This window comes from Henckelia pumila, chromosome 4 (genome assembly GCF_033568475.1).
Source record: "Henckelia pumila isolate YLH828 chromosome 4, ASM3356847v2, whole genome shotgun sequence".
Taxonomy (NCBI): Eukaryota; Viridiplantae; Streptophyta; class Magnoliopsida; order Lamiales; family Gesneriaceae; genus Henckelia; species Henckelia pumila.
This window is the reverse complement of record NC_133123.1, coordinates 149,369,946-149,386,225: the sequence shown is the minus strand read 5'-3', so window position 1 is coordinate 149,386,225 and position 16,280 is coordinate 149,369,946.

Genomic DNA, 16,280 nt, shown 5'->3' with positions numbered 1-16,280 from the left:
TGTATCCGATTGTAGAAGAACTTACAATATAACAGAGCTCTCACTGCAGTGATCGATAATCTGCCTTCAGAATTAATTTCTAACGGACGGATCAACCGGAAACCGAGATTGGAAGAGCTTGGAAACGTTTTCCCCAAGCTTCAATGGAGTTCACGGTTGAGAGGAAGAGGAGGAGCTCCTTTGAAAGTCAAAATAAGTGTAGATAATATATAAAATCAACTATTTGCGTTTTAGTCCCTGAAATTTCCAAAATTTGCAAAAAGGACCCTGATCAAAATCAAACCGGCTCGAGAACTCTGTAATCTCTGATAAACTCAATAAACTCATTTAAGATAAAAACGAGGCGTTACAATTCTCCCCCACTAAGAAGAGATTTCGTCCTCGAAATCAACGAGAATCACAACTCAAAGATAGAATAAAGAATCAAAAGACAGTAAGAAGAACTCACGTCATCCAAATATCTCTGGAAAACGCTGTCTCATGTCAGACTCTGTCTCCCAAGTCGCTTCCTCAACGCCGTGACGGCTCCACTGCACTTTCACTAATGGAATCAACTTGGTTCTGAGTTGCTTTTCTTTCCGATCAAGGATCTGAATCGGTCGCTCAAAATAGCTCAGGGTCTCGTCTAACTCGGCTTCGTCAGGCGAAAGGATATGAGAAATATCTGGTTGGTACTTTCGCAGCATAGAGACGTGAAAAACGTCGTGAATACCAGATAAAGACGGAGGAAGTGCAAGTCTGTAGGCAAGATCGCCTATCTTCTCGAGAATCTCGTACGGACCGATGAATCTCGGAGATAACTTTCCTCTCTTACCGAATCTGACGGTGCCTCTGAACGGAGAAATCTTAAGGAATACACGGTCTCCCTGCTCAAAACTCAGAGGTCGACGTCTGACATTCGCATACTTCGCCTCTCTATCTTGAGCTGACTTCATTCTGGTCTGAATGATCTTAACCTGCTCTGCCATATCTCTAAGCATCTCCGGTCCCAAATCTGGTGACTCGGACAATTCATCCCAAAACAACGGAGATCGGCACTTTCTACCATACAAAGCCTCAAAAGGCGCCATACCGATACTCGCTTGGAAGCTGTTGTTGTAAGAAAACTCGACAAGAGGCAAAGAATCCTGCCAACTAGTGCCAAAGTCTAGCACTACCGCTCGCAGCATATCCTTCAACGTCTGGATAGTCCGCTCTGACTGTCCATCTGTCTGAGGATGATAAGCTGTACTCAGATGCAATCGAGTACCAAGTGCCCCCTAAAGACTGTGCCAGAAGTGAGAAGTGAATCTAGGATCTCTGTCTGAAACGATCGACTTCGGCACACCATGCAATCTCACAACATTGCTAACATACAACTCAGCCATCTGATCATGACGATACGTCATCCTGTACGGAATAAAACACGCAGACTTCGTCAATCGGTCGATCACTACCCAAATAGCATCGCATCCTCGAACGGATCGTGGTAGCTTCGTGACAAAATCCATAGAAATGTGATCCCATTTCCATTCAGGAACAGATAGGCTGTGCAAAAGACCACCTGGTCGCTTCCGCTCTGCTTTCACTTGCTGACAATTCAAACACCGAGATACAAATCTCGCAACATCGTCCTTCATTCTCTTCCACCAGAACTGACTCTTCAGATCGTTGTACATTTTACGACCTCCAGGATGAACGCTAAACCGACTGCAATGAGCCTCTCGGAGAATACGCTGTCTCAACTCCGAAATATCAGGCACAACAATACGGTTATTCACAAACAAAACGTCATCTCTAACCTGGAATTCTGACTGATGCCCAGTTCTGACTTTCTCTACTGAAACCTGAATGCTCGGCTCAGACTTCTGTGCTTCTCTGATTGCAACAAACAACTCCGGCTCGGCTTGAATAGCAAACACTCTGATAGTCTCCCTATCTGTTTCAAACTCTAAACCAGAAGTGCAACAATCATCGACCAACTGAGAAACACCGATAGTTGAAAGAGATAAAGAACAAAGCTTTCGGCTCAAGGCATCTGCAACTGCATTCGACTTCCCTGGATAATACTTGATCTCACAGTCAAAATCCTTCAACAGATCTAACCATCTTCTCTGTCTCATATTCAGCTCTGCCTGTGAAAACAAGTACTTAAGACTCTTATGATCAGAAAAGATCTCGAAAGACTCACCATAAAGATAGTGACGCCAGATCTTCAGAGCAAATACAATCGCTGCAAGTTCAAGATCATGAACAGGATAACGAGTCTCATGCGGTTTCAGCTGTCTTGATGCATACGCCACCACATGCTTATGCTGCATAAGAACACAACCCAAACCTCGGTTAGAAGCATCACAATACACTGTGAAACCTCCAGTACCCTTCGGAATAGAAAGAATTGGAGCACTGGTCAGTCTCCTCTTCAGATCAACAAAGCTAGCCTCACAATCTGTAGTCCAGACAAAAGGCGCATTCTTCTGAGTCAGCTGGGTAATAGGCTTGGCAATAGACGAGAAACCCTCGATGAAACGACGGTAATAACCAGCTAAACCCATGAAGCTTCGGATCTCAGGTACTGATGTCGGTCTAGGCCAATTCATAACCGCTTCGATTTTGCTGGGATCGACAGAAATCCCATCTTCAGAAATAATATGACCGAGAAAGACAACTCGATCTAACCAGAATTCGCTTTTCGATAGCTTGGCAAACAACTGCTCAACTCGCAAAATCTGCAAGACGATCCTCAAGTGCTCTGCATGGTCAGTACGGTTCTTCGAGTAGATAAGAATATCATCGATGAAAATAATGACGAACTCATCTAAATAACGCTGAAAGATACGGTTCATCAAACCCATAAAAACAGCTGGAGCGTTAGTCAAACCGAACGGCATGACTATAAACTCAAAGTGACCATACCTCGTTCTGAATGCGGTCTTAGGAACATCTTCCTCTCGCACTCTCAGCTGATGGTAGCCTGACCTCAGATCAATCTTAGAGTAGACAGAAGAACCCTGCAGTTGATCGAACAAGTCATCTATTCGGGGTAAAGGATACCTGTTCTTAACTGTATCCTGATTCAATTGGCGGTAGTCGATACAGAGCCGCATAGAACCATCCTTCTTCCGAACGAATAGAACAGGAGCACCCCAAGGCGATACACTAGGTCTGATGTATCCCTTGGCAATCAAATCCTCAAGCTGCTCCTTCAACTCTCTCAATTCAACAAGTTCCATACGATAAGGAGCTTTTGAAATAGGTTGAGTACCTGGCACTAAGTCAATGCTGAATTCAACCTCTCGAATGGGTGGCAATCCAGGAACATCTTCCGGAAACACATCAGCAAAATCTCTAACCACTGGTAAGTCAACCAAAGCTGGGCTAGATTTCAGTACATCAACCGCATAAACCAAAAATCCTTCTGCACCTCTCTGTAACAAACGAGTCATAGATAACACTGAAATCAAAGGAATTTTAGATCGAGAACCCTTACCAAAGAATTTCCACTCGTCTGCCATTTCAGGTCTGAACCTGACAACTTTCAGAAAACAATCAACTGTTGCCCTGTACTTGGTCAAAGCATCTATACCGACAATACAATCAAAATCTGACAACCCAAGCACAATACAGTCGAATTCTAACCAATTCCCCTCGAAACAAAATTCACAGTTCCTGACTAGTCGGACAGAAACAATTCCTCCACCCAAAGGTGAAGTAACAGCTACTACTGTAGGCAACAATTCAGTTGGCAAAGCATGCAATAACACATATTTCTCAGAGATAAAGGAATGGGAAGCACCGGTATCTATCAAGACATGAGCAGAATGACCGAAAATCGAACAGTTACCTGCTATGACATCGTCAGGTGCTGCCTGAGCCTGATCCTCTGTCAATGCAAAGACTCGTGCTTGCTGTCTCGGAGGCTGATTTGCACTAGAGCTACCTCCCTGTCTGTTCTGCTGTTGCTGGGGTTGGAAAGAGTGCACTGCAGACGACTGCCTCTCTGGCTGAGCTGCAGGTCTAGACGAACTCCCACTCTGAGCTCTATCTCTATTACGTTGAGGGCACACTTTAGAGAAGTGTCCCGGTTGCTGACATGTGTTACAATTGCCGAAGACTCCCACACACTGATCCGGTGAGTGTCTTCCTCCACACTTGCTGCAGTACAAGGATGATGACCCAGAACTCGGTCCTGAACCGAATTGCTTCGAACCACTGGAACTGGACGAACTGTTCCCCTGTCTCTTGAATTGTTTACCTCTTGCCTTGTACTGATCCTTTCTGTTTCCCCCACTGTTTCCACCTTCGTACCTCTGCTGCTGGTTCTGATGTTGAGGTGGCTGATTTTGGTACTGAGATGGTTGGTTCTGATACTGCCTCTGCTGCTGAGGTGCCCCCTGATTACCTCTTTGCCTCCACAAGCCTGCTTCTGCTCCCTTTGCGTAATTCATGGCATCCGCAAAGTTGCTAGGCCTGTTGGTGTTAACCAACGTGAAGACATCGGGGTTCAACCCGTTGATGAACTGATCTGCCTTAGCTTCTTCATCTCCGGCAATTAGCGATGTAAAACGCAACAGACTATCGAACTTAGCACGTACTCTTCAATGTTCAGATTCCCTTGCCTCAGATTTGCAAACTCTGCTCCCTTATCCTTACGATACGAGATAGGGAAAAACCGCTTATAAAACTCAGATTTAAAAAGAGTCCAAGTAACCTCTGTACCTCTACTCTCAAATGCTTTTTTTGTCATGATCCACCAGCTCTTAGCACCACCACGCAGCTGATGAATTACTAACCTGATTCGGCGGTCATCTGTGTAGTCAATGGAATCAAACAACTGATCCATATCATCCAACCAACTCTCACAGTCAACTGGACTTCCTGAACCCATCAACAACGGCGGATTGAACGACTGAAACCTCTTCAGCAAGGTTTCCATAGGAGTTGCTGAAGCATCCAACTGATCAACCTCAGTGCTAGCTTGTTCAGTCACAGGGATAACTGGTGGTGTGTTTCTGTTTATCACTCGACGAGGACCCATCTGATAATCAAAGGTTAGCACACGAGATATCTCAATCGCTACCATCAGTGCCCTTACAACCGCTTGGAATACCGAATACCAGTCGAGAACAGAAACAGTTATATCTCAAGTAGATCATGCTTTATTAATTTAAATCACACAACCATGTAATTCAAATAATGCTCAAACAATAAAGCATGCTCGCATGGAATTAAGTACACAATTAAATAATTCAAACACATGCGAGGAGTCATTACACACAGACTCGATCTACCCCGCTCACTCTAGTTCGACCAAGAATCTTAACGCTTTGATATCTCGATTCTAAACCACTAATCTCGGATTAAACAACTATTAAGCGAACAAGAATCCAAGAGTAAAACAAGTCAAAGTTTTTTTTTTTTTTTAAAACGCCCGCGCCCGCGCAAGGAACCAAGCTCGCGCGCGCGCGGGCAAACGATCCCGAGGCCCAACGGAGACCTCGCGCGCGCGCGGAAGGCCTGGGCAGAAATGCTCAGGCTGCAGAAAAAGAAAAGGGATTCCGCGCTTGGTCCAACATGCCTTCAAATACAATTAGAATAACAGGGTGTAGGGAAACATGCCATAACAAGTCATGCTTTCAGAAGGCCTAAAAACAACCAGAAGTCTAAATCGATACAACAACAACATATTTCGATTTCAGATTTCAATCCGAATACAAACTAATTCGAATAACAAAACATATCAAGTTCGAGTTCTAACATGCTTCAATCTTAAACTAGATAAACATGCTAATTCGACTTCTAAACCGAGTCTCACTTCTACTACTTGCCCTCGAAGCTAACCATGCCTCTTCTGACTTGTTCCTGCCCCACCTGTTGCCAAGTACACATACAAAACAAAGCAACAGCCGGATAACCGGTGAGAATGATAATCCCAGTAAAAGCAACATATCAAGTAATGAATATACAACATGCTATCAAACCACATATTCAAGTCGAAGTTAATGATATGCATGTCTTTAAAACCAGGATATCGATTCTGATAAACACGAGAGTATTGCTCTGCTTTTGGGATCCCGAGGATGAGATCACGTAACGACTCACCGACTCTCCCAATCGAGGTGGTGCCACGTATCCCACTCCTCTAGACTTTGAGCAACCATAATGAGTATGCTAGCACTAGGCGAAATACTACAACCTAGGCCACTCAATCATAGTTCCCAAACGTCTAACAAAAAGGGCGGTTCTGCCCGCTGAAATCAAAGTAGGCTCAAGATGAATGCATAACAGAAACATAAACATAAGCCACATAACAAAACTCAATCAATCAACAATTACAAGTTCCACGTACTAGAACAAGTATCAATGCAATATGTGATTTAAAAAGGGAAACTCGAGAACCAACAGTCCCGAGTATGCTATCCCGCTACGATGACTGCTTTTACCTTTCAATGCAGTAGTTCCAACTCCAGGAAAGCTACAACAAAAGATTGTATCAACAACTATACAATCTAAACAACAACTACGGATCAAGGTAAATCTCATTACCGATCTTCGTCCAACTCTGAAACGATCAATCAGCTGCTAACTCAGGGCTTGACAACTCCAAACGAATCTGTAAGAATTCAAGAGTTGATCAACAACCACGATCACTCACACACCAAGACTTCAAACTCAAAAACGGTTCAAAATCTCCAAAAACTCAAACCGACGGCATAACGGCTATAACTGAACAACCGGCAAATGCAGACAGCAGTTCAATACTGATAACAACTCAATTCAATGCTAATATAACAACAACAAGACAAACCCAACAAATCTCAAAACCATGATTTTCGAAAATGGCTTCCAAAAATCATAACAAATCCGAACGTCGCTCTATTTCAAAACTGACAGATAATAAACGATCAGAACTCTGTAGAGAACAACATACTCGAATCTAGAACGATTCTAACAACATCCAAAAACTAGAATGTATCCGATTGTAGAAGAACTTACAATATAACAGAGCTCTCACTGCAGTGATCGATAATCTGCCTTCAGAATTAATTTCTAACGGACGGATCAACCGGAAACCGAGATTGGAAGAGCTTGGAAACGTTTTCCCCAAGCTTCAATGGAGTTCACGGTTGAGAGGAAGAGGAGGAGCTCCTTTGAAAGTCAAAATAAGTGTAGATAATATATAAAATCAACTATTTGCGTTTTAGTCCCTGAAATTTCCAAAATTTGCAAAAAGGACCCTGATCAAAATCAAACCGGCTCGAGAACTCTGTAATCTCTGATAAACTCAATAAACTCATTTAAGATAAAAACGGGGCGTTACATATTTGGTTTATCAGAGTGCGCAGCAGAAGCATGACTTTTGGGATACCGAAACTTGGGAACTAGATATGTGATAGTTGGTTTAGTGAAGTGGATTTTGAAGAACTCCGTTATTAGAATTGGATCAGTCAAATTTTGAGAACGAAATTCAATTTAAGGGGGGAGAATTGTAACACCCGAAAATTTTAATACGTAAATTCGCATGCATAATTAGGGAAAATAATTATTTAAAAATTTATATTTGGGTTAAATGACATTTATGTGTTATTATGTGAATTATATGCATGATTTAAATTTATTTTATCATTTAACCCGCAGTTATGGTATTTTTGGATTTTTTGAGAATATTTATTATTTTGATCGCGTAGACGGGAACGTGGATGGACGAGATACCAAAATTCTTAGCCAAAAATATTTTATGAGTTTATGAGCCTTAAAATCTTATTTTAAGGTATTTTGTCAAGAAAATTTTAGTATTTAATTATATATATATATTTAAGAGCTGATTTTTAGCCAAAATAAGTCATTTTAATGACTTTTATTAATTTTTAAAAATACTATAAATTAGTATTTCGGGATTTTTGATTAGTTATCAGATTATTAGGTATTTTTAAGAGTTTAAAATCTTATATTTATGTTATATTATCTACCTAATTATTTTATACTAGTTATTATCCCAAATTATTCCTAGTTACAAAAATTTAAAACAAAAACCTACCCTACCCTAACCCCACTCAGCCGACAACTCCCATCTCCTCCCACCCCCATTCTCACGTTCAGCAGAAAGCAATCTCCATAGCCGATCCTTCATAGATTCTTGGAGTCTTTGGTTCGTTCGTCGTCCCGGAGCGCCGTACACGCGATTATTGTCTCGTTTCTCAATCTATCTTCGTTTAAGGCATGTTTATTCTTTCGTTTGAACACCATATAAGCTATTAACCATTCATGTTGGGTTTTATTCAGATTTTTATCAGATATTTTCGAATTATGCAATTTCATGGATGTTTGATGCATGTTTGAGTGTCTACTTGGCATGGCTCACGTTTTTCTTCAGCATGGTATGGTCCAGGGCTGAGGGCTCGAGTCAGAGGGGTCCCAGGGTACCTTAGGGTCGAGTTTGTTCAGAGTTTTAGGGTGTCATAGGCTGGAAACGAAGCTATTCACTTCTGATGCACACGGACGCGCAGATTAGGGCTTTGGGAAGAGAGGGGTCGTTCTCCTTACTCAGGCCATGGATTTGTGCGTGGTTTATTGGGTTTAAAAGATTTAGATGTTGGCTAAAATTGAGAAGTGGTTTCATGGTCTTTGGTTGTCGGAGGAAGCCGCACGAATGAAAGTTTGGCGACTGCTTAGTCTGCACGCGAGGAGGAGGAAGGCGTCTGGTGCAGAGCTTCGTTCTCACTCCTCGGGCCATGGTTTGGTCTGATTCTTGTTGTGTTAGAACCCCCTGGATGTGGGCTATCCATGGGAGGTGGTGCTCTGGCCAGGGGCGGCCGGAGCAGGGGCCATGGCTGCTGCTCGCCCAGCCGAGAAGAGAAGGAGAAGGGTGATCGGGTTTGGGGTTTGGGGGGGTTGATGGGTCGGGTTATGGGTCAGGGTTGAGTGCTGGGTTGGGTCAGGATGTCATGGGTTGGGTTAAGTCGGTCCGGGTCCGGGTTAGGTGGGCCGGGCTTGAGTATTTTAAATTTTTAAATGTTTAATGTTTTAATTGATTTTTGGGCAAATTAATTAGAAATAAAATTATTTGGACCTCCAAATAATTTTATTTGGGCCTTAAATAATTTATTTAAGTTAGCACAATGATTTTTATGGGCTTGGGAGTCCATGAGAATTTTTGGGCCAGTCAGTGGATTTTGGGCCAGTCTAGAGTTTTATTGGGCTTAAGTTAAGTAATTGGGCTGAAATATTTTATTTAGGTCAAGTTAAGTTTAATTAAGTTATTTGGGCTAAAATATGATTATTGGATTTTATTTAAGTTTAATGGGCTTAGAGTGAGTGATCAGCAGTCTGGACCAACCCATGAAAATAAACTAAGTCCGAAATATATATTTAATTATTTTTATGCATGAAGTCTATTTTAAGTAAAAGTATATTTATTATTAAATTAATTAAATATATATTACGGACATATTTTAAGTGCATGCATACATGATGTGTTTATGATTAAGAATTGAGCATGAAAAATATTTTTATGGAAATTGAAGTGATGTGACAGCATAGAAGTGATTTTACCACTGACACAGAGGTAGTTCTACTACCGGCATAGAAGTGGTTTTATCACTGGCACAGAGGTAGTTTACTACCAGCATAGATGTGGATTTATCCACCGCCACGTACGATGGTTCTTTAGACTGATCAGTCGGCACAGTTATTAGTCACATTCATGGATATGACCATACTCAGTTTTTATGTTTATGACATGCTCAATTATGTTATGTATGATGAAGAAAGTTATGTTATGTTTAAGATTTATGGTTCAGCATTTATGTTATGAAAAATGTTTCCATGCATGCTCTTGTACATGTATATGTATTAGTATTTACGTGATGCATTATTTTTAACCTTGTTATAAAGGATTAGACATGTTGAGCCTCTAGGCTCACTACGCTTATATGGTGCAGGTGAGCATGATGACATTTATGTAGCTCCTACTGGTGGTGAGGACGTATGAGCTCACGGAGCAGTGGACCCCGTGACCGTCGCAGTTATTTAGTCTATTATGATGGAATTTTGAAACATGTTTTATTTTATTATTATTCCGCATATGAGATTTTTCAGCAGCAGTGTTTATCATTTTAAATTGATGCATGAAACATTTTTAAGGATTTATTTATTTATTTAATATTTTTCAGGTTATTTAAGAAATATATGTTATTTTTATATACATATATGTATGGGCGTATATGTATAGTATTATTATAAAAAAAAAAAAAAGTTTTTCCGCATTTTTTTTTAGTAGTAGGCGTTTCATGCCCACTCACCGTGCCCACCTAATGTGCCCACTATGAGGTGGCACTCAACTATTGGATGTGATAAATTGTGCGTCCAATAGTTGAGTGTCACCTCATGGTGGGCACATTATGTGGGTACGGTGGATGGGCAGGATAACAAAACTATATATATATATATATATATATATATATATATATATATATATATAACTGAGATTGTAACATGTGCCACCGTGGCCAGTTATTTGATTTTTGGTTTAGAAAAACTGTTTCGATATTTTTAGTAATTCATAATTGTCTTTGTTTTTGTCAATGAAAATAAAGTCATTCAGATGATAAAATTGACCTTTTCATTTAATCTTTTCACCTGTTCTTATTCTTCAATCCATAATTTAATTTCATCATCTCACATTCTCTTCTCGGTCGCCGGCCACTTGCAAGTTGCAATTGATTGAAAGCCAATCATGCATCTTTGATCATTTCCAGATTTACTTTATCCCTCCTCTATATTACTGAATATTGAGTTTTTATTTTCATTTACTATATATATGATGAGCTACACCTAAACATTCAACTGGGCCTGAGCCCAATCATAAAGGTTCACTCTAAATATTTTTGAGGTCAAAGCTTATTTAAATATTATATATATTTAATTCAAGCAGACCCTGAATTCTACAAAAGTCCATAAGAGGCTCAAGCCCGTGAAACGCTTCGAATATCTATAAATAGCTCAAGTCACCTCATTATTAAGGTACACACTTTCTTTAGCACTATAACGCTCTACTCTTGATTATTATTCCTTGAGTAATCACTAACTTGAGCGTCGGATTGCCTTCGCCGGGAACCCTCCCGGCTCCTCTGACTTTGTTTTGTGACGTAAGAACAACCCACTGAAGATCTCCACCGGAAACATACAAGGATTTGTTGATACTCCGGACTTTGCGAAAGCAACGTGTCATATACAAGCGATTTTTGGCTACATCAATATGTTAATGTTCACACGTTTTGTGTGTGCGGACCCACTAATATATAATATATATTACTATTATGAAAATTAAACACCTAATATTAACTAACTTTCGGTATGTTTGTGAAGCTTTTTATAGTGACGAATATATCTTTTATTCATTTAATATCATACATTCATACTATATAAATATTTTTTTTCCAAAAAAAAGGGTTCTATATGTTATCTTCCATTATTAAATTTCAAATTTTGATAATTTTAATTTCAATTTTATAAAAAAAAAATTTTCTAATTATTTTACAAATCACACACAGAGTGTGTACCATACCGCGCGTGCTAGTATTATATTATACACAATCAAGGTATATATGTTCGCAACCTCAGTCAGAATCTCATTATCTATATATACCCTGTTTAAGTTTTGCCTAAAGAGGTTTTCTGATTTCTGCAAGTTTCTTAATGTAATTTTCAGAATAAGTTAATAATCCTAGAAATCTTCTTAATTGATCTTTACCCTTGATTTCACTAGAAAAATCGTGAATTTTCTTAAGTATATGTTGTTGTAAACAATGTTTTCCATCTTCTATTTATAATCCTAAATAATTTATTTTTGTTTTAAACAATTGTGCTTTATTTTCAGAAAGTATAATTCCATATTTATGACAAATATCTAATACTGTCATGAGGTCTTTATAATATTGATCTAGTGTTTTTGAATAAATTAATATGTCATCTATATAAACACAACAAAAATCTACATATGATTTAAAAGATTCATCCATATATCTTTGGAAGATACCTGGTGCTTGTTTAAGTACGAAAGGTAATACAGTCCATTGATACTGTCCTTTTGGACAACTGAATGCTGTAAGTAATTGTGTTTGTGGTTCTAGCTGAATTTGCCAGAATCCTGATTTACAATCTAAACTGGAAAAATATTTCATTTCTTCTATATAAGATAGTAAATCATTCTTATTTGGGATGTAATATCCGTCCATAATTGTTGCTTTATTCATTTTTTGATAATCAATTTCCATTCTTTTCTTATCAGTATCTTTCTTACTGACATAAAAGGCTGGTGAGGAGTGTGGACTCTTACTAGGGATGATTATCTTAAGTTTTAGTAATTCTTGAACCTCTTTTTCGAATATTTTTACATCATCCATGTTGCATCTTCTTAATGCTTCACGGATTGTGATATTAGGGTCTTTAAGTTTTATTGAAGCAATGCATTATTTTCTTTTCTTAATTTTGTCCTGAGGATTTTCAGAACAAATATCATGAAATTCCTGCATGATTTCTTTTTCAGGATTAATCGTTAAAATATTTTCTATTTTTTATTCTATTGGATTTGTATTTCGTTTATGAAAATTCTTTGTAAATCCTTCATTTCCTACACGAAATGCTGTTCGTATTTTAGGAATATAAATCATTGATGATCATTTGTTTAAAGTTATGTGATCTTCAAATTCTGTAAAAGGAAGATATTGTCTTAAAAAGTTATTTCATATTATAATGTTCATTCCTGATTCTATTTGGTATATAATGGGTATTACAAATTTTGTTTTCTCAATTTTTATTTTTAATTTTTCTGCTACTCAAGCATGATTATTGATCCATCTCCTATTCGAACTTTTAATCCTTTATCGTATTTCTTTCAATAATGATTTGGAAGTATATGTTTGCTTCCTAAACACATACTTGCTCATGTATCAACATAAGCATGTATATGATATGATTTATGTTCTTTGATTTTAATTTGAATTTTTATATATATACTATTTGGATTAGTTTTGTTTTTAGTTTCCATTCTCTCAACTCTTTTTTTTAAATTGTAATTTTAATGGTTTCAGAGGAGGGTAATAGAAAGGGTAGAAGTGACATTTTTAAACAAAATTTTCTCTCTCCAGAGATTAGAAAATAAGTTTTAATGGAGTAGGTATTGAAAAAATGGGATTTATTTAACTAAATAACCTCCGTTTGACCATGATTTGGAAATATAACCTTCTCAATTTTTTTTTCTTTACTTTGTTTTTGCATTTCCTTTGTATTTGAAGGTCATTTTGCAAATTTTTTTTGAAAGAAGGTTATAAATCAAAAAATTTGGTTGATCAAGGTCATTTTTCAAACTCTCCCTATTGAAATGTAAGTTAAAAATGGGTTTAGATATTGATTTGGAATTTACCCTATGATTAATTATCTTCCCTTGATAATTTAATTGATGCCAACCTGTTTTGTGGGACACGTGTGTTTCTCCAAAAGGCTTCTTGATTGAGTCCAACATTCAAGCATGTTGACTAAAAATATTTGTTAAAATTGTTGCTCATATATGCTCACGAATATTAAGACGGGCAATTATGTTTAATTTTTATTTGAGCCATGTGCTCGACGGCAGGAGCATTAACGACGAGATGGTGCCTTTATAATTTAATATCCTACATTATTTATTCAAATTATGAGATATTATTGTCTTTGATTTTTTTTGCCTCGGTCTCATGCTTTCTTGCAGTCACGACGAGCTCAGGCATGCAATCTAGCAGTAAGGCCCTGATATATCTATATTAAACTCAGGTGATCTACCATCCTGGTATTCAGAGCCCGTAATTTACGAGCACTCAAAGCCCATGGCAGCCCCATGACACCTAAACCTAGGCGATCTACCAACCTGGTACTCAAAGCCCGTGGTAATTCACGAGCACTTATGTAACACCCGGTATTTTTAAATATGTAAATTCGCATGCATAATTAGGAAATTTATTTATTTAAAATTTTAGATTATGGGTTAAATTATTATGTGAATTATTTGTGCATGATTTAAATTATTTTTAAGCATTTTACCCATAATTAGTGATTTTCATAATTTATGAAAATTTAATTGTTTTGATCGCGTAGACGGGACCGTGGACGGACGAGATACCAAAATTCTTAGCCAAAAATATTTTATGAGTTTATGAGCCTTAAAATAATATTTTAAGGTATTTTGTCAAGAAAATTTTAGTATTTAATTATATATTTATTTAGGAGTTTATTTTTAGCCAAAATAAGTCATTTTAATGACTTTTATTAAATTTTAATAATAGCCTACGTAATTATTTCGGGATTTATACTTTTGTATCAGATTATTATTATTATGTGTGAGTTTTAAAGATTTTGTTTAAGATACAATATATTTATTTTGAGTAATATCTTTTATGATTATGTTATCTACCAAAAATTTTAAACAAAATCAAATCCTACCCTACCATAACCCCAACCAACCGACCCTGTCACTTTTCCAAACCCCATCAGCCGTCTCCCACCCCCATTCTCACGTCCCAACAGATTATAGCAGACTCCATACCCGAAACCTTGAAGTTTTTGGCTTGGTTTAAAGATTTGTTCGTCCCGGACATCGTATACGCATCACGCATCATATTTTCGATCGAAATCTTCGGTGCAAGGCATGTTTTTCTTCCAAATTTTCGTACCTATCAGATATTATAGAGTGTGTATTGTGTAGCATCGAATTTTCTTCAAATTTTCAGATTTAAGGATCGGTTTTGATGTTCATGACATGTTTATGCATTTGTTTGATCATGACTCACGTTTTCTTCCAACATGGTACGACCAACTGCTGGTGCATGTCTAGGTGGGTGTGTTAGGGTCCCTAGGGTCGAGATTGGTCAGGTTCTATGGGTGTAACAGGCTGGAACCGAAGCCATCTATTTCTGATGCGCAACAGGTTGCAGTTTGAGCGGTTTTAGGAGAATGGTTCGTGTGCACTGTTGAAGACGAGTTTGAGGGTGATTCCAATTGGGTTAGAACCCCAAGACCTTGGGGAAGGTTGTACAGGTAATTTTTCCGGCCTGTGGTTGCCGGAGATGAGCGGCCGAACGGCCTGAATCCTCTAGTCGCGTTCTGCGCGTGAGCAGAAACTAGGGGTAGATTGTTTTGGTTCGTTCTCCCTCTACAGAGATCCGTTTGAGGTAAAATTTGTGGGGTTAGAACCGTCTTGATGTTGGTTAAGTATGGGCGGTAGTTTCACGGCCAAAGGTGGCCAGAGCAGGCGGCACGGTTAGTTTTTCTAAAACCGCTCAGGGCTGCTCACGGCCGCAGCACAAGGGGAGATAGAGTTTCGGGTTTTAGGGTTCTAGGTGCTTTCCGGGTCGGGTCATGGGTCCGGGTCGGTTTCAGTAAGTCATGGGTCAAGTCTAGTGGGTCCGGATCCGGGTTAAGTTAGTCGGGCTCGGGTATTTTATTTTTAAGTTAATTATTAAGTTAAAGTGTTTTAATTGGGCTAATTAGATTAATTAAATTAATGGGCTACATTTAAGTTTCTTAATGGGTTTGAATAATTATTTTAAGTTAGTCCAATAATTTTTATGGGATTTGGAGCCCACGGAAATTATTGGGCCAGTCTTTGGGCTTTTAGGCTCATTGGGCCAGATTAAGTTGTTATTGGGCCAAGTATGTGCTAATGGGCTTTAATTGATTTATTGGGCTTAGAAAGGTGTTAATGGGTTTAAGTATGTTAATGGGCCAGTCTCAATGTTAATGGGCTAGAATTTAAGAAAATGGGCTTGAGTGTTAGGGCCAGCAGTTCAGTACAACCCATGAGAAATTGCATGTGTCCTGAATATATATTTAATTATTTTTATGCATGGAAGTTATTTTTAATATTTATATGTTAGTATGAAATTAAATTAAATATATATGAAGGACACACATTTTATTTAAGTACATGTATTCATGAAATAATTTTTATGCATGATTTAATGTTTAAGGTTGAGCAAAAGAAAATAATTTTTATGTTGGAAGTTGAAGTAGTGTGACAATTTAAGGGGGATTCGTCCTCATATGTGAACTATTGAAGGGCAGTTTACTGCCAATTTAAGAGGTGATTCGTCACCGCCACGTACGTTGGTTTCCACGCTGATCAGTATTTAATGTATGATTTAAGGTTACACTATGGATACAACCATGCGATGTTAGAAAATAATTTGCTCAACAATGTTTATGTATTATGTATGATTATGATATTTAAGTTTAATTTAAGTTATGTTATGCCATGATATTTTTAAGCA